This window comes from Cavia porcellus, unplaced genomic scaffold (genome assembly GCF_034190915.1).
Source record: "Cavia porcellus strain 051 isolate PalLab524CR breed Dunkin Hartley unplaced genomic scaffold, mCavPor4.1 scaffold_14, whole genome shotgun sequence".
Classification (NCBI taxonomy): Eukaryota; Metazoa; Chordata; class Mammalia; order Rodentia; family Caviidae; genus Cavia; species Cavia porcellus.
Window position 1 is genome coordinate 72,865,526 of NW_026947497.1, and position 23,518 is coordinate 72,889,043.

General features: G+C 36.1%; 1 pseudogene; it reads right to left on the minus strand.

The window, feature by feature from the left end:
* Positions 1-7,594: 7,594 nt before the first annotated feature.
* Positions 7,595-12,101, minus strand: LOC100715827 (eukaryotic translation initiation factor 5B-like; annotated as a pseudogene).
* Positions 12,102-23,518: the final 11,417 nt, after the last annotated feature.

The window sequence follows — 23,518 nt, forward strand, 5'->3', positions numbered from 1 at the left end:
ACTAACTAGTTTAGGGGACCTGAGTCCCAATTTGTCACTTTAAATTCACAGTGTCACCTTCTATAGGTAACCATCAGACAACTGAGCAAATTCCAGTGCTCTGCTGCCCACTAAAGACCTGGACAAAACAGTGTCTTGGTGCCCCACTTCCTGGGACCCCTCCCAATATCAGGAGCTATTTTTTTTTCTTTCTACTTCTAATAAGTACCCCTCTAACTCCTTTCTTTTTGTCAACTTTGTAAGACAATGCACTCAGTATGGTTTTAGCTTTTGCATTTATACTATAGAGTCTTAAAAGCACATTGACCCTGACTGGTAGTTTTATATTTGTCTTCTTCTGCTTTCAATTATGGGTAAGGCTGTGTCTAATTTTTGGGATACGTCTTCCTTTACTAGAATTTTAGATCCTATTCTTTCTGTTCTATTTTTTTCCCTGAGCATTTTTTAACAAATCACCATTGACCTGTTCATTTATTCTTATTACTTGCTATGTTCCTTCCTAGAAGATAGGTTTTTTTCTAAGATGCATTTGTATCTCATATGCCTAGAAAAATGATTGCTTATAGGCAAATATTTAAGTGATATATAACACTTATTTGAATGCAAATTCTTGTTTTTCAACTATGTGAGGATAGTTCCAAATCTCTGGTGATATCTTGTTACTATATTACTAAATAAAATCCCATCACTGAACACGCTAGTTTTCTTAAAGACTAACAATGCAGTTTTAAAATTATATGACTGTGCACATAGGAAGAAACTAATGACCTTACTTTAAAAAACAGTGAAACATTTCTGTATACAAAACACCACAATAATCTACATTGTGAGAGGAATTTAGGTGTGTACAATATTAGGGGATTGTAGTTTATCACGATTTTCATATGGAGACTCATTTATCAGATTCACTAAGCATCACTCTTAAGCCAGGAGCCAGGTTAAGAAACGGAACAAAGTAAGGAAAGAACTGCCTCTAACCTTAAAGGAACGTGTATTCCAAGAAGTAAAGAGGGAATTGTCTGAGGATAAAATCCAATGAAAATAGCAGTAGAAAGAGATTAAGCTAAAAGAGAAAAATCAATAAAAACAACAAATTTGAAGATTAAACATCAAGGCTAAGTACCTTAGAAAAGTCCTTACTGATTAGGAGTATATTTAATTTTATTATCAACAGTAAGAACCAGGGAGTGGACAAAGAAAGGTCAGTCATCCTGTAAATAAGATTTCTGGGCTGAGAACAAACGGGAAACTTCTCGAATGGGTGCATTATTAATCCCTTGGCGATTACAGTGGAATCTGCCTCTTTTTTTTCTAGAAGGACTTCATCTCTGCTGAGGCCTTTTCGAGTTCACCTCTAACACAGTTAGCCAAATATTTATTACTATAATTATGATTGATAATATAATAGCAATATTAGAAACAGCAATGTCATTAAAAAGTGACCTAATACATCTCTATTTTCCTTTATCTAGAAAGACAGTAAGTTGTATTAACATTATTTATAATCTTCCATATTTATATAATCCTCTATAGATTATTTTCTGAGATATTCCATCCCCAGAAGGAGATTTTCTTTTCAGTTGTTTGAATACATATGCATTTTATACCAGTCTGATATCTATTTTATCATCTATTTATTTTCTTCTTCTTTTTTTTTTTTTTTTTTTTTTTTTTATTGGTACCAGGGATTGAACTCACTACTGCCTGCTTGCAAGGCAGGTGCTAATGCTGCTGAGCTAAATCCCCAGCCCCCATCTATTTATTTTCTTATTTATACATGTGGAATATGTACAGGGTTTCTCTAAATTCAACTAATTTATCTGTTTAAATCAACAGATGTAAAAATTGCAAGCTAAATTATTTTGCAAGTGATTAATGTGTCCTTAAATCATTTCACAAATCTTTATTTTATGTGTTTATATAAGATTGTCTGAAGCTGTTCACCTAAATCTAATTAGTTTATAAAAGAGGTAGTAATTGAGTAGAATGATAAGTAATTTACTGAAAACTGCATAACTGCGTCTGAAAAGCTCAAGTTTAACAAACAATAAAATGCATTAACAAGTTTTGGTGAATCCCTGATCTTTGGGTAACAGAACTGACCTATAACAGCAAGCATAAATTTAATAGCATGGAAAATATTTAATGAAATGATCTAAGTACTCAGGATTTACCTTTTGCCAAAATTTCTTCCCCTTTTCATGAATTCTTTTCTGCATATCATAGGGTAACAGAAAGTCATTCTACAACTCTGCACAAACACATGATTACAGCACTTCGCAGAAGTAGCCCTTATTCCTATCCCAAGAACAGTACATTTAAAAAAAAAAACTTAATATGCAAAATAGTGTTCTGTTTACCTTACCTTCTGTACCCTTCTCTTTACACTTGAATGGATTTAGAGAGGCCCTTGAAAAATATTTTCCTCAGTGACAAGAATTCTTCAAACACATCCTAAAAGAGCAATCGATATTCATTGCTTAAAATCAGAATCATTTAACCTTTATATGATGAATCCAATCTCCCTTCAGACCTGCTCTTTATAATTTGTAAAATGATGGAATAGTATCATAGTTTGTCTTAATGTATATAAAATGGAAGAATCTTGAAAATGTATGTGATAGGATTATTTCCAGAAGATGAAAAATATTCCCAAAAGATGAGGAGTATAAATCAAAAGAGGCCTTTATTCTGGGAACATGGAGAGAGAGGACTGGCACGTGGCCGTGGTGTGGCATGGGGAAATATAAGTAGCCTAAGCTTAGGGCAGTGCCCTGAGGCCATTAGAGATGCACAGGTATTTCATTGGCACACGTTTGGCGCCAGGGGCAGATTCATATAGGGTTACAGGTAAACCTCTAGGGGCGGGGAGACAGGAGCTCCCTAATTCCAGCTGTGGCTTTTTCTGGTTACAGTGTCCTGTCTGGGTCAACAACCCTTTCAGTATGAATAAAAGATGGGTACATGCACACCCTCATATTATCACATGAAAACTTGTTCAAAAGGCCACCTAGGTAAGTTGGTAAATGGAAGAATCTTACCCTAGGCTGGACACTGTAGCCTGGAAAGCCTTGGAGGCGGAACCAAGGAGCTTTATCTTCCCCGCCCCTAGGAATTTACCTGTGGCAGGAAAGGAATACCAATGGGCTACCTGGGCATCAGGAATGCCCCTTGGGCTCCATCCCAAACCTAAGCTACAGGTATGCCCCCACTCCACGTGTCCTACGGAGAGATCGCTGACCCTGGGGAGAGATTGCTAGCCCCCGGGGGACTATGCCGGACCCCAGAGGGCCGGGGGATCTCTTCCGCATTCTTAAAATAAAGGTCATTTATATTTCATACTTCTTTCCAATTCTATCAGTAAACATATAAAATGTTGTGATTTTCACCAAACTTGCATCCAAATCTGGGTTATAACTTGTCCATTGGCCAGAGACCACAATGTAACTTTAGGCAAGCATCTAAAGTATGCTTATTTTTTCATAGGCTCCATTGGAGTCAAAAAAACAATCTCATAAACACTTGTGGAACAGTGAAAGTAAAAGGCCTTGGAAAAAGCTTTGACTCTGTCAACTGATTAAGCAGGAGGTTAAATTCAATGCATTCATTTCTTTGGATCATGCATTTATGTATTTGTGAAATATTTATTAACATGTACTACGTGTTAAGCACTGTACTGGGTGCTGGCAGTACAGTGGAAGAGAAATGATGTCTATTTTCTGTGCAAGAGATCTTCCTCTAGTCTTAGTAAGATGTTTAGATTTTAACCTGGGATAACAAATTACTGAAATTTTCCACAGAAGAATAACTTAATGTGGTTTATATTTTGTACATATTCATATATATTTTGTATATATTGGTTTATATTCATTAGTTTGTTCTATATAGATGGATACAAGAGTAGAAGCAATCCCCAAAACCACCTTTGAAAACCATTACTTTATTGGACTATGTAAAAACAACTCAGAAGTGATCATCACAGCTGGTGTTGAATTGCAGGAACTGAAACTCGCCGAGACAGAATGCCTAGTTTAGGGACACATGTAGACAAGTGACAAAGGCAAAACTGTAGGACAGTTTATTTCTTCTTCTACTACAACGCAGCTTTGTTTCACCAGGCCACTGTTTACTCATTCAAACAGTGGCCACACCTTGTGCATAATGGAAGCTCACAAATGTTTAAAAATCCTTTACAATTTTATTTTGGAGGAATAATATGATATGATTTTTAGTGCTTCAAAGAACACCATTTTCCAGCAGTCGATTTATTCTTGAAATATTATTCCATTGTGCTTTTCAACCAGATTGACATTTTTATTTTTTTCTGTTTTTGACAATGAAAAAAGAAATCAAATACTGCAGGACTGATTTAATCAGTATAAAACTAAAAGAACTATAATCAAAATCCAGATTGGCGAGTCGCAAACTTTAAAACAGAAGTCAAGTAGGGCAGAAGGGTGGGGCAAGAAAGGGAAGACAGGCACCCTGGGACGGTGGAGAGGAGAAACTGACCACTGTCAAATCAATGTAAGTTTCTTGGTTTCTCGTGGAAACATTTTCTATACCCAAACCCATCAGTGTCCAGAAGCATCTGCTCCATTTTTGTCTCCCTCGGAGGTGATGTTACTACATAATATTACACTACTTCAATGCCTGCCCCATGTAGAAAAATTAGATGATTTCAAATGCTTTTTTCTGCTCCACAATAAGCTGTCAATCACTCTTCTGCATTTCATCTTGGAACCAGTGTTCACATGCATGGATGGCCTGCTGGCTACTCAGACTTACTAGAAATCTGTAGCTTCAAAGTAACTCCCAGACATTTCTGAGGTTCACCCTCAATAGGTTCTATTTTGACACAAATTTCTCCCACCCCACTCTCTGCTTTTTTTTCAACATCCACTTGGTGGTTTATTTCAGTACTTGCTACTATTTTGATGTCAACAAAGAACAAAGTTCTCACTGAGGACACACATGTGTGTGTTTGTTTCACGTCATCTGCTTCATATATATTTTGTATATATTGGTTTATATTGCTGCTATCGTCAGCAGATCATGAGAGCTGAAAACGTTTCGATGGAGGGTTTTTATCTTGCAGGGAAATACTGATATGTACTTAAGTTCTTCTTGTCTCTGTTTCTTGTAGCCATGTTTATATGGATTTCAGAAAGCATCAAATAAATAATACACAATTCTTTAACTAAGAAGTCTAACTCCTAAACTATCAGCTGCTTCTATAACATGCATGCCTCTCACATCAAAGGCGACAATGCTGCATAGTGAAGATTGTACTACAGCATCATGGAATCCTTCATAATGTTTTTGTTTTTCACAGAGAGGAACAATGTTGACTCCTGCACAAGACACTTCTAAAGGTTTCAAATTTTCAAGGAGAACTTCGAAGAGCCCAGTTTAGAACCCCTGGACGTAGACTTCTTTTTCCTCCACTTTGATAACACTCAGGTCCTGCATCAACTCGTGGATCAATTCATTTTAAAGAACAGGAATTTCATCTCCTCTGTATACCACCCGGAAGGATAAGCCAGACAGTGTTTTCTCCAGGTCTTTCCCAAAGTATTTACTTCCGCAGCTGTTTCTACTTCTTTGTGCTTTTCACATTGGTTCTTCACTGACAAGTCCTTCACAGGTATAGGCAGCAAGAGGCCTTATCTTGCAGGGAAATACTGCAAGAGGATCTGAGTGACAGTGGGCCCTTCCAGTCCAGGAACAATCATCATGTCACCTTTCTTCAGATGCCCAGTGACCAATGTGACATCTACAACAGTGCCCTTTCCTGGGGTAGCTTTAACCTCCATCACCTGTTCTTTCAACTCTTCAAAGTGTACAAGTCTCTCACTCAACACGGTCTGAGTGAACTCAACAAGAACATAGATGTAGCTTCCGATGGCATCACCAGTATGTTTGGAAGTAAGTAGCAAGGACAGAAAAGTGCAGGGATCTTTGTTCTCATAAAACAAAACAGTATTCAAATCCTGATGTGTGATTTCTGCAATAAGGGCCTTTGTTTACTACTCAAATTTGTCTTTTGTATTAATTTTTCTGCTTCTTTGAAGCAGCAGCCTCATGAGTCAGAGCTCTTTTTCCAGTCGTATAACCTATCAACTTTATTAAGTACAACAACGAGGGGACATTTTGTTTAAGATTTGAGAAGGTTGATAGATTCAGTCTGGGGCTCCAAACTATGAATAATATCAGCAACTAAAGTGGCAATATTAGAAAGGAGCTTCCTCTGTTTCTCAGATTTCTGAAAGATGTATCAAGAATCAGCATGCTTGGAATCTGTTCATTCTCTCAAATTTTTAAATCATTTTAGTTGGCTCATTAATAGCTTCAAGGGGCCCACTAGTGGCCCCAATTTACTGTGTGATACCACCTGCTCGCCCATCTCAGACCTGTGTGTGATGCAGGTTATCTAGAATTTTTGCCTTCCCGGGGTCCTCATGTCCAAGGACCAGCTCATAGTGGCTCTTGGCTTTTCTGTTTTCACATTTTTATTGCATTCGAGTCATCACTTCTCAGTTCTCCGTTTTTCTTTGTCCTGAGCCTGTTCTTGTTTAGTTTGATCGGGATCAGAGTGACACAGGGAGTCGGAGCTGCGTCTTTCTTTGCTTTGAGTCTGCTTTCCTTGAATCTTCCTCACCTGACACCTTTTCATCATCTTACTCACCTTCGCTGACTCCACTTTCTACTTCCTCTTCTTTCTCCTCCTCTTCCGCTTCAGGTTTTATCTTTTACTTCTGTACAAACTGTTTCCTTCTTTTTCTTGTCTCTTCATCCATGCGCACAGCTTCCCAATTGCCCATGCACCATCCTCGCCTTCTTCCCCCCCCCCTCTTCTTTCTCCTCCTTCTCTTCCCTCACTTCATCCTCCTCTTCTTCCTCTCCCTCTTCTTCTTTTCTTCCTCCTCCTCCTTCTTCCTCTTCTGTTCTTCTACTTCTTCTTATTCTGTTCTTCCTCTTCTTTTAGCTCAACCAGAGGAGGTGCTTCATCTTTTTGTGGTTCAACTTGTTCACAACTTCAACAGCAGCACTGAATTCCACTGCCTTGGACTCTTTTATTTTCTAGCTGCTGTGATGATGTTTTTTTTTTTTTTTTTTTTTTTTTTCCTTCTTTCTGTCTTCATAAATTGGCCTTTTCTTTGGCAGAGTTTTTTTTTTTTTTTTGACAGCTTCAATACTCTGAGCTTGTAGAAGTTCAAGGACCGCTTTAGCTCTGGCTCTTGTTTCCCTCTGGGATTAAATTAAAATCTTTCCTTGATTTTTCTAGCATTTTCCCTTTTCCTCTGTGCTTTTTCCTTTCTCTTTTTTCTTGTTCCAATCATCCCTCTTTTTGTGGCTTGGATTCTAGCTCTTTGTTTATGAGTCCTTCATCTTCTCTCTTCTTTCTTCTTCTTCTTCAACCTTAGAGCTACTTGAAAAGCTTTCACACTAGGCCATTTTGTTTTCTTTTTCTCTCCTTTCTCTCTGTCTCCCCCCCCCCCCCTTTCTATGTACCAGGAATCCAACTGAAGACCTTGCACTTGCCAGGCAGGTGCTTTGTCACTGAGCTATACCCGGGCCCTGCTTTCTTGCTTACCTGTCTTTAATCTCCTTCATTGTCATCTTCTGCAGTTCTAGGAGTCTCTCTTCTCTGCAAAGGCTCACTTTGGATTTGCAGAGGTCACTTTGGATTTGACAGCTTCTTCTTCAGATCTCTTCTGTGATTCTTTTTGTTTAGCCCGATTTTGTTTTTTGCCTGTTTCTAACTCCTGTTTTTCCTTCAGCTTCCACAGTTTTGCTTTTCTTCATCTCGCTGTTTTCTCTTGCACGCTTCCTTTGGTGGCTCCTTTTGGCCACTCTCTTAATTTTGAGGGGAGAGTCATCATCTTCATTCTCACCGTCGACATTACGACCTGAATTTTTAATTTTATTCCTCTCCAATCCTTTTCTAGATTGTAAAACTTCAGCCTTAACACTTTCACCTGAAGAGTTTACTCTAGAAAGCTCTTGGATTCTTCTGCTGTCTTTGTCACATCCTCTGAACCATCTCACTTTTAATTTGACTTCTTAGCTTTCCCTTTAGCTTTTTTAGAAAGCTTCTCAAAATCATGGTCATTGTCATCATCATTCCCAAAATGTATTTCCCTTTGGTTTTGTAATCTTTGTTGATTCTAAATACTATCTTCTGATTCTTCACTATGGTTATCATCAAAACTTTGGTTTTTGACCTGCTATCCTCTAATTTTTTTTTAAATTGTTTTGTAGTGAATTTTTCATCATTGTTTTCTGCATCACTGCAGAATTTCTCTGTCTGCTTTATGCCTTGGTTTCAAAGACAATGCTTCCAGGTCTTTCAGAATATCAACTGCAGCAAAGTCCTGCTTTCTTCCTCATTCTTTTTCCCCTTAGTCTTTTGAGGTTCCTGTTCTTCATCAGCACCAGCTCCTTCTATTTATACATTCACAGCACCAAATCAGTGCATACTTTGCACCATCTTCACTCTTGTTTCTTCCCATGGTTTGTGACGGCCCCAGGCTCTCTGCTCTCTCAGGGAACAATGGCCCCTTGGGGCCCCACTCAGCTAGGTCCCTCCGCACTGTCACCTCTTTCACTAGATTTCCTCAGACTGACATTTTAGAGCAATCTTTGCCTTTGTTGTATTTCAAGTCACCAAGTTATTGTGATCCAGGCTGCAGAATCTCTATAATTCTTCTTTCTTATTGCAGACTCTAATTAACTTGAGAATTATTAAGCAGGGTTCAATATAATTTCTATTTTTTCTATGATTTATAAATGTCTAGGCTTTTCAAGCTTGCACATATTTTAGAATTCTACAAATTTAGTTATGAAAAAGATAAATCTTTAATAAATTCACAAAGAAGTACACTGAACAGTAAAGAACTGTATTCATTATAATAAAAGTAAACGTACCTAAATGTAGAATAAGATGATATTACATACAATTTGGTAAGCTTCTTACTGAGTTAAGTTAAGTTTCATATAAAGGCAACATTTTTCTTGATTCCTAAAGATGAAACTAGGAGGAACTTCATTTATTGCCTGATCTAATAATGCTTTCTCCCTTAATTTCTTAGCACCAGCTTTTACAGAATTAAATCCCAATAGCTGAGTTCTGATCACTGGGAGAAAACAAAAATTCCACATTCTATACCTAGGCATAAAGTCGAGCCTGCACTATGGGATTCACCATATTTTGCTTGCTTCTATCTCATTTTCACAGCAGTGAACCATTGCTGATGTTTGAGAGTGTGTCAGATGGTACACATCCTTCGTATTATCAGTTTGAGATGTATGTGGATGCCATTAGGAAAATTTCCTGTTAGGACAGACCCAGTGCTGTAACTAAAAAAAAGGGAAGAGAAAAACCAGCACAAAGTTAATGAAGTAAGATATAAAAAAAATGGTATGTGGCACTTTTTTGTGGCTATTCTTGGCATAGGAGCAAATATGTGAACTTCAGATGAGGGAAAATATCAGTTCGATCACTGAGATGTGGGAAAAAACCATCACTGTAGAAGGCTACCCCAAGACCTATACTATGGCCTAAACTTGTATTTCTGGTAGAGCCTTCCTCTTTTAACTGCAAGCAATGCTTCCATCATTCACTTCTCACCACCTTTTCTAACATTTAGTTTGTGTCTGTCTTATGTTACTTCTTATTACTCTATTCTGAATCAGAGTAAAAGCAGGTATAATTACTTGATGCAGGGAACTTCAAGACAGGAGACTGTGTGGGACTGATCTGTGATTATCTGTTGTGAGCAAAGGGCCAGGCTCCTGTTTCCTGGTGAGTGCATGAGTGTAAGAGCACAGCGTGGATGTTTAATTACTAGATGGTGCATTGCGTTGATTAACCCACAGAAAGCTCTTATTCCCGAAAAGTCTCCGTTTCTAAATGTCACTTCAGATTTAGACAGCAATGATGAATCACGGCTTCTGAGAGACCATATTTAAAATAAGCATCTGTTGCCTGGGAACCAAGCAAACCTCACTGACAAGGTTTTATAGATTATTTTATCAAATTAGCTCTTATCTGGAAGAAACCCTTAGAAGTGTGAGCCAAAACAGAAGAGGATAAAGGAAAGAGGGATCATCTAACCCTTCTGGTCATTGTTGTAGAATTATATCAGTCCCTTGACTTTAATTTAAACTCACTTTATTTGTATGACAGATATTGTTATTATGATTTGCCCTCCTATATCTACTGAAGAGATATAAATGAAACTGCAGAATTCTGTACCAGCAATTTACATAGTGTCCTTTATATTTTAGTAGATTTTAACCTTCCATCTTATTGTGCTAACTCACATACTGTGACTCCAAGTTAGGTTAGAGTTTATACTGAGATGAGGACCAGTCTTACACCTGTGTGAGTTCCTCTGTCCATTCATAAACATCCCCCCAAATAACTTCATTTTGTCAAGCATTCATACAATTCACTATATGGAATTAATTTTTAAAATTATTTCAAAATTAGCTTTATATAATTTGTTCTCTTTAGTAGTCATTTTAATTGCATAAACGTGTATAATCCCTTTTAATGAACACACTTGTGTATGAGTTAAAATAATTTGCAATTTATTTTAATAACTAAAGACTAATTCTAAGTATTTGACATTTATTAGTGAGTTGGGTCTTCTTCAAAGCTAATTAGTAAAGAATCTAGAACATTTCTGAGGGTAATGTATAATTTTTTTCCCTGTTTCTCATAAAGGGCAAAGAAGAAGTTAAATTTTCATGGAAATGAAATTTTCCAATCTTATCAAGGGGATCATGAGTCATAGGAGTTAATTAAAGGGAAACTAGTCAGGAATAATATTTGGCATTTTCCTTATTAGAATCCAGAATGAAGTAACCTACAGGGCTGTATCAATCAGAAGTCAATCTTGAAAGTTAGAACCATGAGAAGGTTATGAAAGAAGGCTTCCTATGGGAACTGGGTGTTACACAACTGTGGGAGGACCTGAAGGTTAAGGTTTGGAATTGGGGGTGTTGAAGAATCAGAGCTGTCACCTCTACTACTTCTGAGAATCCCAAGCATACAGATGTGTAAGGAGTCAACAGCAAGAAACAGGGATGAGACATGAAGAGGTGACCAAGTGCGGACACTGAAAGCCACCAGTGAGTTGTATCATCACTCAGTGTGTTTAATCATTCTGACTTTCAGAAAGAAGTGACTCCCACTCCTGTGTTTTCTTCCGTATCTCATGCATACTTTTATTCTGGTCAACTCTGACTCAGAAGCCTATAAGAAAGGAAACTTAGAAAACTAATGTTCCCATTTAGTCACATTAAAGCACTGATCTATCAAATTCATAACGTAAATAGAATATATGTCCTATAGATATTCTGGCTCTCAAATAATTTAGAAAGAATCTAAGTTGTAAGTCTAGGGAAAATTTTATTTAAGCTTCAATTACAATTGATAATATTTAGAAATCAGAGAAGAAGAATGATATTAATGTCTCACATTTATATCAATAAAATAAGAATCTAACAGGTGTTGTGGTTACAGAGAAACAATTGTTTGAATTATGCCACATATATTCTCAAGTTTGTCACAATGCATTAATCTGCTCTTTTAGTCTATCTACAACCAAGGACAAAGGCTCATTAAGAAGCAGATTTCTGATTTTTCACCGTGGAAACTAGATACAAATGGACTAATATCAAACTTTTCAAAAGCAGTGACAATATTAATGCATTTGGATTAATACCACATGTGAAGCAATTTTTACTCTTTAACATCTTAATTGAGATAAATTTAAATGCTCTTTAAGTCAACCCCGAGGGCACTGAATGAGAAAACACTAAGTAGATAGTTGTAATTGAAAATACCGTGAGAATTAATTGTAGCCTGTCCATTTGAATGGACTAAGAAATGCCTGGAAGATGAATGGTGCACCTAGATCTGGGCATGATTCACATTTAGACTGCAAACTGCTGTGGGAAGACCCACCTGGATGTGGGTGATGCCAACGAATCACTTCATACTCAGGATGGGATAAAAAGGTAATGAAAGAGGTCTTCCCTTTTGCGTCTTGGAAGGGAGCCCTTGTACATTTGTTCTTTGGTGTCATCTTTTCAATGCTGATTTTCTTTTCAAAGGTCACTTTTCCATGAAACAATCTCTGTTCCTCCAAGCAAAACTGAATGTGGGCCTACGAGGACTCATGTGTCAGACACTTTATGTCACAACTAAGTCAATTTTTTCATCTCTTTCTTAAATTTTTATTATTTTTGATTATATTTTTAAGTACTACTTCTTAACTTACAAAGTAAAAGAGGATAGTGTTCCAAAGTTTGAATCTGTTTTTTGGGAAATTAGTGTACAAATGCCTTTCTTATAAAGAATTTAGTTGGCATGGTCTGTTCTGATTTCCTCGTTACTTGATCCCTGGCTGTGAATCAAGTATAGTATATAAAAACACAAATTTGTAGTCATAAAACCGATGGAAAAGTTACTATGTCAGGATATCATATACCTAAGGCTATCAATTTTAGTTTTATAATGAAATGACTTGCTGCACGTGAGTGAGGTCTTACAGAATTTGAGAACTCTATTTGAGAACTCTGTTGTATTTGTCTTTTTATCTCTATCACTAGTGTGGTGAAACATCTCAATTTAATCAATGAATGATTTTTCCCAGATGATCTCATAAAGTAGAATTCAGTAAACATTTGAAAATACATCTATTACTAATGCTTCCCCAGGAGTCACACTGTGATGGAAGAAAAACTAGAAAAAGCACACACATGGTTTGTTAGCTAATAATTTGGTCAACTCGCGTAGACCACAGGGTGGATGTGCCTCCACAAAACACTGCCTGAAAAACTAGGTGACTGGCAAGATTATATTGTAATTTATTAAAGTCTGTAGAGCTTCCCCACAGCTGTTCATCTCTAAAGGGACCTCTTTTTTTTCCTTTTTTTTAAATTTTTTTTTACATTTTTTTTAATTTTTTTTAAATTTTATTTAAGAGGAAAAAGAGAAAAACACAAAACAAAACAAAGCGGTGTAAGGTTACACATAATACAGAACTACAAAAAAAAAACCATAACAGTAAGAAATCACCTGTTAATAGATTACATATTATCATCTTGGAAATAGTTGCTCAAATCACAGTATCAAAGAATACAAAGTGGACATTCAAACAGAGAGCCTGCAAACAGCTGTGTTCAATGATCCAAAAACATTAATATAGTCAGCTATTTAACACCCCTAAACACACTTGCTGTTATATCCGTTAGAGCTTTTTTTTTTTTTTCCTCCTAAAGGGACCTCTTGATATTAGCTAAATATGCCAACAGAAAGCAAATAAAGAGTTGAAGGAGGCCAGAAAAAGAGGGTACAAAATAGGAGAATAGAGAAAGAAAACAAAGAGGGAGGAAAAGGAAGAAAAGAGAAGGAAAAGAAAGAAGTGGTGAATAACAGGAAAAAAAGAAAAGGAAAGAAAAGAAAGGAATATATTTTAAAAGAGGTACAACTTCAAAAAGTGTGTATGTCAGAAAAGGTAAATATTTAAAACAAATTATATAGACATTTATTTGTTTTTTAGTTTTAGTTTTATTTCTAATTTTTGAGTCTCAATTTCTGAGGATTAAATTAATCGTGGGAGATCTATATAAGGCAGCTATTTAACTTTCTTTTGTTTCAATTGCTTGCTACTGTTATCTTACTTCTAAGTATGATCACTTTGATATCTGATCTGTTTATGGTAGAATCTTATATGTTTTGAAATTCTGTTCTTTTGTTTTGCATATTTATGAATATTATCAAACTAAATGACTGGTGTCCTCCCTGCTGAAGGAACCCCACTACCTGCTCTTCTTGGCAACATACACAGCATGGCAAAGAATACCTGAAAGCATTTCTCCTTGTGAATCCACAACGGTTTGGCAGATGGGCCCAAGCATAGTTTGACTGAATGACAAGCATGGTCTACGGGCTGAGATGTTGATTTCTGTTGACATTCCATCAATAGTGCATATTTTATGCTACCTTTAGAAATGAGAAAGTGCAATGATCCTGAATGAGCAGATATTTAATACTCTGCTCTCCATACAATATTGACTGCATCTCCTTACGATCGTCATGTCTTTAAACATGTAAGCTGCATGAACTCAATTGGAATCTTACCCATGATTTACCCGTTAGCACCTTCAGGACTTTGAGAAACTCACTCACTTTTTTCTGATCTTTCATTTTCTCATTCATTTAAACAGTCACGCATACACTCAACCATACTCAAGGAGTAACCAACTTCGTACTTTGCACATAGCTGTATCCCTGATGTGTATGCTTATTCACTGGTTGGAGAAGCTCCATAGTAATGCTGTGAAAACAGCACCCAGTGTTTGTGATTCAGAGATGTTTTTTCCTGAGAAAAAGGCATATAATTTAAGACCTGAAAAGAATTGGTTAGTCAAAACATCAAGGAGACAAGATAAATTTCAGATGGAGAATGGCAAGATAAAGTGTGTATTATACAGAAGGAAATATATTGTATAAAGAAGGAAGCAATCCCCGGGAATGAGGATGAAAATCTCCAAATCAGGATGAGTTCGTGGGAAGAGATGCCATTAAGACTAAAGCAAAAAGACAGTGTTATTAGCCAGAGGCTTAGAGAAATGAAGAAAGGGGTACTAAGCCATGTAGGACACTAGGGAACTTGGAGAGCGTTTGGTTAAAGAAGCATCTTCATGGACTGTAGGGGGATAGTCACATATTCTATAAGCAGGAAGTGAGTACTGCAATGCTCTTCAAAATTTTAGATTTGTGCTTCTTTTAAATCTGTGTCTTTCATAAGATAGCCACTGGCCACACATAGTATTAGAACATGTATGATGCTAGTCTAAACTGAGATGTACTAGAAATATAGAAACATCAACTTACAAACCTTGCTATAAAATGATGGGGGAAGGTTTTATTCTGGTTTAGTTTATTTCACATTGGTTATAATGTTGAAAGTATTGAATTTATTGAGTTATTTATATTTCATTATATGAATTAGTTTTTTAAAAAAAGAATTAGTTTTACCTGTTGATTTCTTTCTTCCTTCCTTTCTTTTGCCTTTAAATATCGCTACTAGAAAATTAAAAATTACATACATGGTTCATCTGGTTTTTTATTTATTGTACAATGCTGCTGTATATCATTTGTTTCTAAAGAAGCCACAGATTGCTAGAGTGGAGATTTTTGATGATCCAAATAAGAATTTCTTTCTTATTAAATCTGAACTTTCAGAAGGTTTCATGTAGCCCTGAAATAATTTTAGATAGAATCCCAGGAAAAAAAGGCATGTAACTAGATTATCCAATATATAGACTTCAGGAGAGCAGTTTAGAAGTTTACACAGGCATTAAAATATATGCATATAGTCCATTATATATTAACAAGATTGCTCAGAAACGACTCCCACGCTCCACTTAAGATTACTGGCTCATGTTTCTTCACGAGTAAAGTAACTGCATAAAGAGAGGCAGGAAAAGACCAGCAGTAGTAGAGTGAATGCCACATAGACCAGTTAAATGGCATGGTTCATTTTCCAGAATATGAATTTTTCGTAAGTGTTCCTTAAAACTGTCTGGCAAAAATGTTTTCTCTCATACGGCTAGTGAAAAAGCCCATTAGATCTTATTGAGATTTTATGATTGACCTTTTTCATACTTGAAACAATTTGATGAACATTTATTAAATTTTGTTTTGTGCCAACCTAGCTGAACAAATCCCCTTCGAGTGTTCCATGGTCCAATAGAAGAGATTAATGCACATAGCAATAAGATAATAGGAAAAGTCTAAGAATCAAATTATATCTCTGGTAGAAAAGTAATGTGATTTTTTTTCCTATGAGGAAACACAACAGTTTTATTACCTGTAGTATATTATCAAGTTTTACTCACGAAGTATAGATGACTACATGCAGTTCTGAAAACATTTACTAACATTTAAAAACTCTTATGTGATATTAGAAGCATTGCCCCTTAATTTAAATAATATTTTCTTTGAAGGATCTATCAAAATAAGATAGTGTATATATGTACTTATTAGCATTTTATATTTCATAATTAAGTAGGTATCAAAGAAGCAATGTATTCCCACTCTCTCTTTCTGCAGGCAGGTTTTACAGCATTATCAAGTGAGGGTGACTCTGACTAGATCATGTATAAAGAATATTATGTATGTACAGAGGAAATGTACCATGAACAGCAGTTACTGTGGACCTTCCTCGGTGTCCCATTTACTCTGAGGCATGCTGCATATTTTGTTGGGAAAAACAAGGCCAGGTATTTTGACTCTGAACCTTTTCTATAAATGACTGGCTTTTATATTTCTTTTGAAGCACTGAGTTGTAACTATACCTCATACTGTGGGTTCAGGATGATCTTTCGAATGTTCAGTTAAGGGTCATTTGATTACTTAATAAATTTTTAACTTTGATGCTCAGGACTAAACAGAAAGGTGAAATTAGCTATACAATTTGTCTTCAGTTTCAAACTCTAGTTTCAAAGCATACCATGTACGATTTTAGTTTCAGGTGACAATTGAGTTTTATTGGAATATATTTAAATTTTCTCCAACTTACACAAAATTAGTAGAGTGCCAAAATATTATTTATTGAATTTCTATTTTTTGGAACTTTACATTTTCATTTAGAAGGGATCTTTGATGCCAAGAGGATACTTTTGCTCAGAAAACAGACATCAATAAACTTTTGGAGTTAGCATATGAGGGGTACAGGCTACTCAACATAAAGTAAATATCAGCCACTTTCTGTTTTCTGCACTGAGTTAAGTGTAGGCACAACACATAGGTCAATTCTTTGAGGACTCAAAAGTAGCAATTTGAAGAATCAGTCATAAATCAAATTATTAATGAATCAGTGGCAATTTCATCATTTATTTTTTCCTACTGTTTTCCAAACAATGTACCAGTAGGCAAAGGAGTTGAAAGCATTTAGGAGATACCCTCTAAAAGTGGCTCTAGAAGAATATTCAGAGATTATGTAGAACTTGCTTAATTTTATTTTTCCTCTTTTTTCTGTTCTACCATGGCCTAATCCTAAGCAAATGTTTGGCATTTCTGATGTCCACAGGAGTATGGGGTTACGTCTTTTCTCTATCTTTCCTCTGTCTTTGGTATTTTTAGTTTCAATAAAGTGGAGTGGGTGTTACACATCAATTTGAGACTTGCTTGTTTGTTTTCTGCTTGTCCTTCCAATGTGTAGTCCTGGATTTAAACACTTCTCAGAAATGCACTAATTAACCAAAAAATTTATCTTCCCTTTTAAAGACAATATAGGAGAGCCCAAGGAACTGGAATGCGTGGCGGGTGTGGAAGATCAGGAACTCAGAAATCAACTCCAAATCACTCTTTGTAATCTTTGAAATAATTTCCACACTAGTGCAGAAGTGAATTTTATACTGTTTAGCATGAAAAACACAGAACTAAACACACACACTACTGCAGATGTCTTGAGACCAGCTAATAGGTGGAACAAACACTGGACAGATCCAAATTAGATGCTTTTGGATTTCATATCTGGTTACATATTGATATACCTGTCACAAATTCAAAATACAGTACATGGAAAATGAGTTCAGTACGTCTCACCTACAGAAATCATGACTTAACCGCTGTCTCCAGCAGGGGATTAGTTTCCTCACAGCTCCCTGTCAAGTGGCCCAGCACTACAAGCTAATTGCTATGCTGAGAAAAGATTAAAGTTCACAATTTACACTATAATTTCTATTGAATGTGTGTCATTTTTCAGACTAGCATAAGCTGAAGAAATTCTAAATTGGACCATGATAATTCAGGGGCTGTACCAAAGCATGCTTAGAAAAGTATTCTAGCTGACAATCACAGTGCATAAGAGGCAGCCTGAAACTCAAGTTTGATCCTAACTGAGCTGATGGCTTACTAAGAAACGAGTGTCAACATTCTTAAGATTTAAAGAAGATCCTGAATCTTATAGAATAATATTCAAAATACTATAGGTATAATAAAAATTACTTGTCATACAAACTGCCAAAAGAATTTCAGCTTCAATGGGGAAACTAAATCAACAGATACCACTGTAAGATGATAATGATGGAACTGTTCAACTCTGAAACCAAAGGAAAAACATAAAGTATACCAAATAAATAGAAAATAAAAGATAAATGGCGAAGAAATTTTTGAACTGTAAAGGCAACAACAGTAACAAAATGCTAAAAAAAAACCTACTAATAAAAAGCAAAACTTTTCTTTGAAAAACTGAGAGGCAGAATGAAGATGATAGAAGAAAGAACCAAGGAATTTGAAGATAAATGGAAAAGCTTTAACCTAAAAATGAATGGGAAAACATCTGATATAATAAAAAGACCCCTAGAGATACGTGAGATAGAGCACAGATATTTAACCTTCATGTCACTGAAGTCCTAGGACTGGACAGAAATTGCTGTGCTGAAAAGAAGTCAAGAAATATTAGCTAAAATATCCCAAATTTGATCAAAGAATTAGACTGTTTCAAAAAGCTCAGTGAATGCCAGCGAGGATAAACTTTAATGAACTCATATCAAATGTGTGATAATCAAACTGCTGAAAATTAAAGACAAAGAAAAAAAAACCAGAAAGGCACCCAGAGGTTGGAGAGACAAGGTTCCAGGAGGAAGTGGCATCATTTAAAGGGAATGAAAGGAACTGTTAAGCCAAAGTTCTGTGAACGTCCTCTCTTCAAAAGATTATCTCAAGTATTTGTGATAGCAGGTCACAGAAAGTTAATAGTAGAGATTTATTATGAGAAGTCAGCTCATACTGTTGTTAAGGCTAAGAAATTCCCTCTCTGCCACCTCTAAGCTGGACACACAGGAAACCAGGTTGTACAGAGACTGAAAGCCACAAGGCACCATAATGTGAATCATAGTGTGAGAGAGGAGAAAACCCACATCTCACATGAACAGACAAGATGCCAGAGGGCAAACTTTTCCTTCCTCCATGTTTTTATTTGGGACCTTCAATGTCTTAGACACTGTACGAAGACCTTAAGAAGAATTCACTTGCTCTACGTAGAGTTCACAGATACAGATGCTAATCTCACTGGAGACATCTTCATAGGTACACTCAGCAATCATGATTAATCTAGGTATCTTATGCCTCAATTAAATGGATGCACAAGTCAATAATTAAAAGAAGTCTTATCCAATTTCCAGTCATCTCCTACTGGGGAAAATGTGACCAAGTTTCCCTGTTTTCCTGAGAGGGGGCTTCCCCTTTGATAAAGGTAGAGAACCGTTATCCATATATATTCTTTTGCTTCATACATCTTATATTCAGCAGGTTCTGAGCACTGGAAATCAGGACAACGTTAACTTAAGTTTTTTACTATGCCTCCTCGATCATTGGGCCAAGTGAAGGTGGTTTATGAGACAAGCTGTGTTTTTTCTGGGAAAAATAAAATCAAGGGCTGAAGTTATACAGGGAAAATGGACTATATTATGGATTATACAGCAAGCAATTATGGGCCCCCTAGTTTTCTGGAACAAAAACAGATTTTTCTTCTCTTGCTTATGATCAGATAAGTTATGGTGTACAGAAGTCTATCTTAGCATATTCACTCTATGCAAATTATCATTGTGGACACTTACAGAAGGAGTGAGACACAAAACTGGTCTTCTGTAGAAGTCCAGATTCTTAATAGATTCCCTACCAGAAATCATGACATCAGATTTTGGAGGGTATTATTTTAAGTCAGCAGGAATGCTTATTAAAATCTGTCACCTCCAAAATTTGTTTGCATGAAGTAAGTACTGACATATAGGGACTGCTTAAGCAAATATCTCTCTGGTTTCAAATGGAAGATATTGGCCTTGAATCAACTTGATTCAGCAAGATATATAAGTTTAAGTTCCAAACCAAAAAAAAAAAAAAAATCTTCAAGTAAACCACTGTATCATATCCAGGGGATTAGCTAGTATAAGGGATGAACATTTAGAGACTTAGCACTAATATTTCCTGTTATTGAAGTTATTTAGGCTTTGTCAGAAAGGGGGTTATCTGCTCATAACCCTTATAGACAATTTGAAAATTCTCTGAAACGCTAGAATATTGTAGTCTTCAGTAACACTTTATATCTATTAATCGTGTTTCCTTAGGAGATTTTAAACCATAAATATGAGAATTACCTTTTCTTGAGCCACTCACATTAGGACTGTTTTTGGAAACCTGTTTTACATATTTAAGAAATTCTCAGATGATTGTAATATGTGGTAAATGGTAAAAGCCCCTGAATATGCTCCAAACTTTAGAGAGAATTAAATCTGTCTGCTAACTATCTAAATAAATATACTGAGGCTGAAACAACCAATTACTTTTTGTTTACTGAAATAGTGAAGGTTGCAATGAAAACATTTTATGTATTCTTAATGATGATTTTCTTCTTTGAGCGGCTCACTTGGAAAAGCAACACTTTATAATTGTCAAAGACCTGGTATTTAATGTAGAGAAAAGAAGTGGTGATGTTTCTGAAGTTTCAGGTCCTCACGTGCTCTGTAACTTTGAGGTAGACAGCAATCTGTAAGTTCATAGACAGCATTATCTACATTCTAAGTGGTAATCAGTTACTTTGAGCCAGGCTCTCACATTTAAGAGAGAGTTGATAGTCCATCCATGTCCATGTCTTCCTTGTCTATAACTCTGTGGTCAGTTCACATGTGAAATGAGCCAGCACTGGCTATGATTAATGGTGTGAGTGGAATTGCATGTCAGTGAGATCACCACATAGAGATTTTAAATGCCTGTTATCGTAGTCACCTGGCTAAACTGAGCCAACAGGCTTTATGCTAGATCATTGAAAACTAAACTTGGACATCATTTAAGGAATAGTCCATTGTAAGCCACAGTGCTGGAAGAAAAACTCATCTCTTAACTCCAGTATGTTCACTATTTTTTGTTTATAAGGAATGCTCAACAGTGTATTATTTATAAACAGTTTGCTCTCTGTTCTACAGGGGCTCGGGAAGGAAAACGCTCCGCATTTAGAGAATCAGTTATCCCCTGCAGACGTGTACTTTCATAGTTTGGTGCTGCTCTCAGTGAAGTTGATTGCTAAAGCAGAAGAATGTGCTGGATGAAAGGGATGTGGTCACGTCCAGTATAAAGTTCAAGGGGAGTTCACACTAATTCTTTATCCTGTATTATCCTTCTTTTTTCCATACTGACAGGAAGCAGTTTAGTCAATTAAAAAATGAAGGTTGCTGAGGAAGGTGGTTTCCTGGAAGGGTTACCATATCTGTTTCGCTGTTTGCTCTTTTCCTTTGTCTTAGACTTGATGATACATGCAACAGTAAAAGGAAGATACTTTTGCCCTTATGATTTGTAATGCTTCAAGTAATATTTGAAGCACCTGCCTTTAGCCTTGTCAAAACATTTTTAAAAATATCTTATTGAACCTAGTGTTTTCTCAGTGAGTAAGGTGATGTGCTAAGCAAATCTATTAGGAGGTGAATTTCTGAGATAAAGCTACATCCACAACAGCAATGAAAAATATTGAAAAACTAAGAAAAAATCATAAGTTAGTTAAGAGCTAACCCAGTTGACCATAGAGCAGGGCATTCTGAAAATGGACCTAAAAAAGGAAGAAATGAAAATAGGATTGAGAGAGACAAAGCTTGAATGTATTAACATGCAATTCATATAATAAAGACTATTTTCTACTATAGTCTGTGTGTACGTCTGTATGTCTACACACCTGTGCACACTTCTCTGGTACATAGGCAAATTTTTAAGGACAGCAAATTTCATTTGGTAAACAGGGATAATATATGAGTATGCATATTAGAGATGCAGCATTGTCATTGAAGTACACTGTCTTTTTGCTAAGTTTGTCAAGAAGTGTTGGAAATAAGATAATGCCAAGGTTTTAAGCTCCTAAGAAAAATAATGGTGAACACCTGTGTTAAGAGGTTGCACACTATTTTCAAATGAAATGTATTAGTTCACCTGCAAAAGTCAAACATGGAAGTCAGTGGAAAATCAAGCAGTGTATTTTTGGAAGTTGATCCATGGGTTGGATGTTAATATAAATAGAAAATCTTTACTGCACACAATTGGAATATGCTGCTTTGGGACACTGATATATTTATCATCATTTAAAGGGTTTAAATATACACTATTATATGGAGAGGAGATTCAAGAACAACATAAATGGCTGGCTGAAATAATTTCAATGTTTCATATAGTACTGAATTTAATTTAGAACCTATAATTATTAATTTTGTGATGCACTAATCATAGCAGTGCTTTGGTAGGTAATAACAAGTTGGTAGGGCTTAAACTTCTGAAACTAGAAGGCCCAAGCTGGAAAGTATAGCTTGGGCCTCTGATGGTCTTCTAAAACCAATGGACAGTCCAGATTTGTTGCGCTATTGTCAGATGTAGTGCTTTTCCTTTTCAAAAATATAATTCCTCGAAATATCTCAAGTAAACTTACATTTTCTATCTCTGTCTTGCCGCTTCGGTTTACTTTCTAGTATGTTTTTAGAGGGGTCCATTTTCCTATTTGGCTACTTAAGACTCCCACCATCCCAGCTAGTTGGTTGCATTTGATACATTGTACTGATTCTTGACCAGATGAGCCCCTTAATAGATTGGCTGACCAAGAATTACCACTTTTCTTTAAAATTGTACTTGTTTCTCTTTCAATGACTGACATATTATCTCCTGCTTTGTAGGCACTTAGCAGTGTCTGAGGGAACCACGTTTTTGGGTAATGACAGTCAACCTTTTGGTCTTGGAAAAGGCCCTTGTTTGACTTAAACTGTCATCATCTCTCAAATTCCTGGCCATGATGATTCACTGAAGTGTACACACATAACTCAAATTGAACCAGTGAGCTATGAGATGCTTACTCAGGGATTACTAAGAGGGAACAAGTGGTATAAATGTGCAGTGTCTGCACTTTCCAAGAGAGTTTCTGACATTAAAGAGGGAAGTTATTATACATGAAGGGAAGAGAGCTGAGAGGACTGAGTTCCACGAGGATGTCATGAACTTCTGAATAAAGAATCAGGAATCTGTTTTGGGGGTCCTTTGTGAACAACTAGAAACATCCTAACAAATAAAAAGAGGCAAATGAATTTCAAGAGTGCATTAAGGAAACTTGGAGTAAACTCTGATCTGTGTATATCTCAGTTCAGCTTTTGCTACCTCCTCTTCTGAATATTTTCTTTTGCTTCATTCACAAATATTTTTCCAAATAAATTGTCATGAACATATCCCTTTTATTCAAACCATTTTATCTATTTTAGGGCCCCATGTTTACTTTATTACAGAGATGTACATACTCCTTTAGATTCCCTATCTTCCCTTTGTTTTATTTTTTAAGGTCAATGGCATGTACTTCCTTGGTAGTATATTTATTTAATATGAATCTGCTATTCTATTATTTGGTCGCTTTTATTAGATTTTTTTGTCTTTTTTGTTTTTATCGGTACCAGGGTTTTATTAGATTTTTAA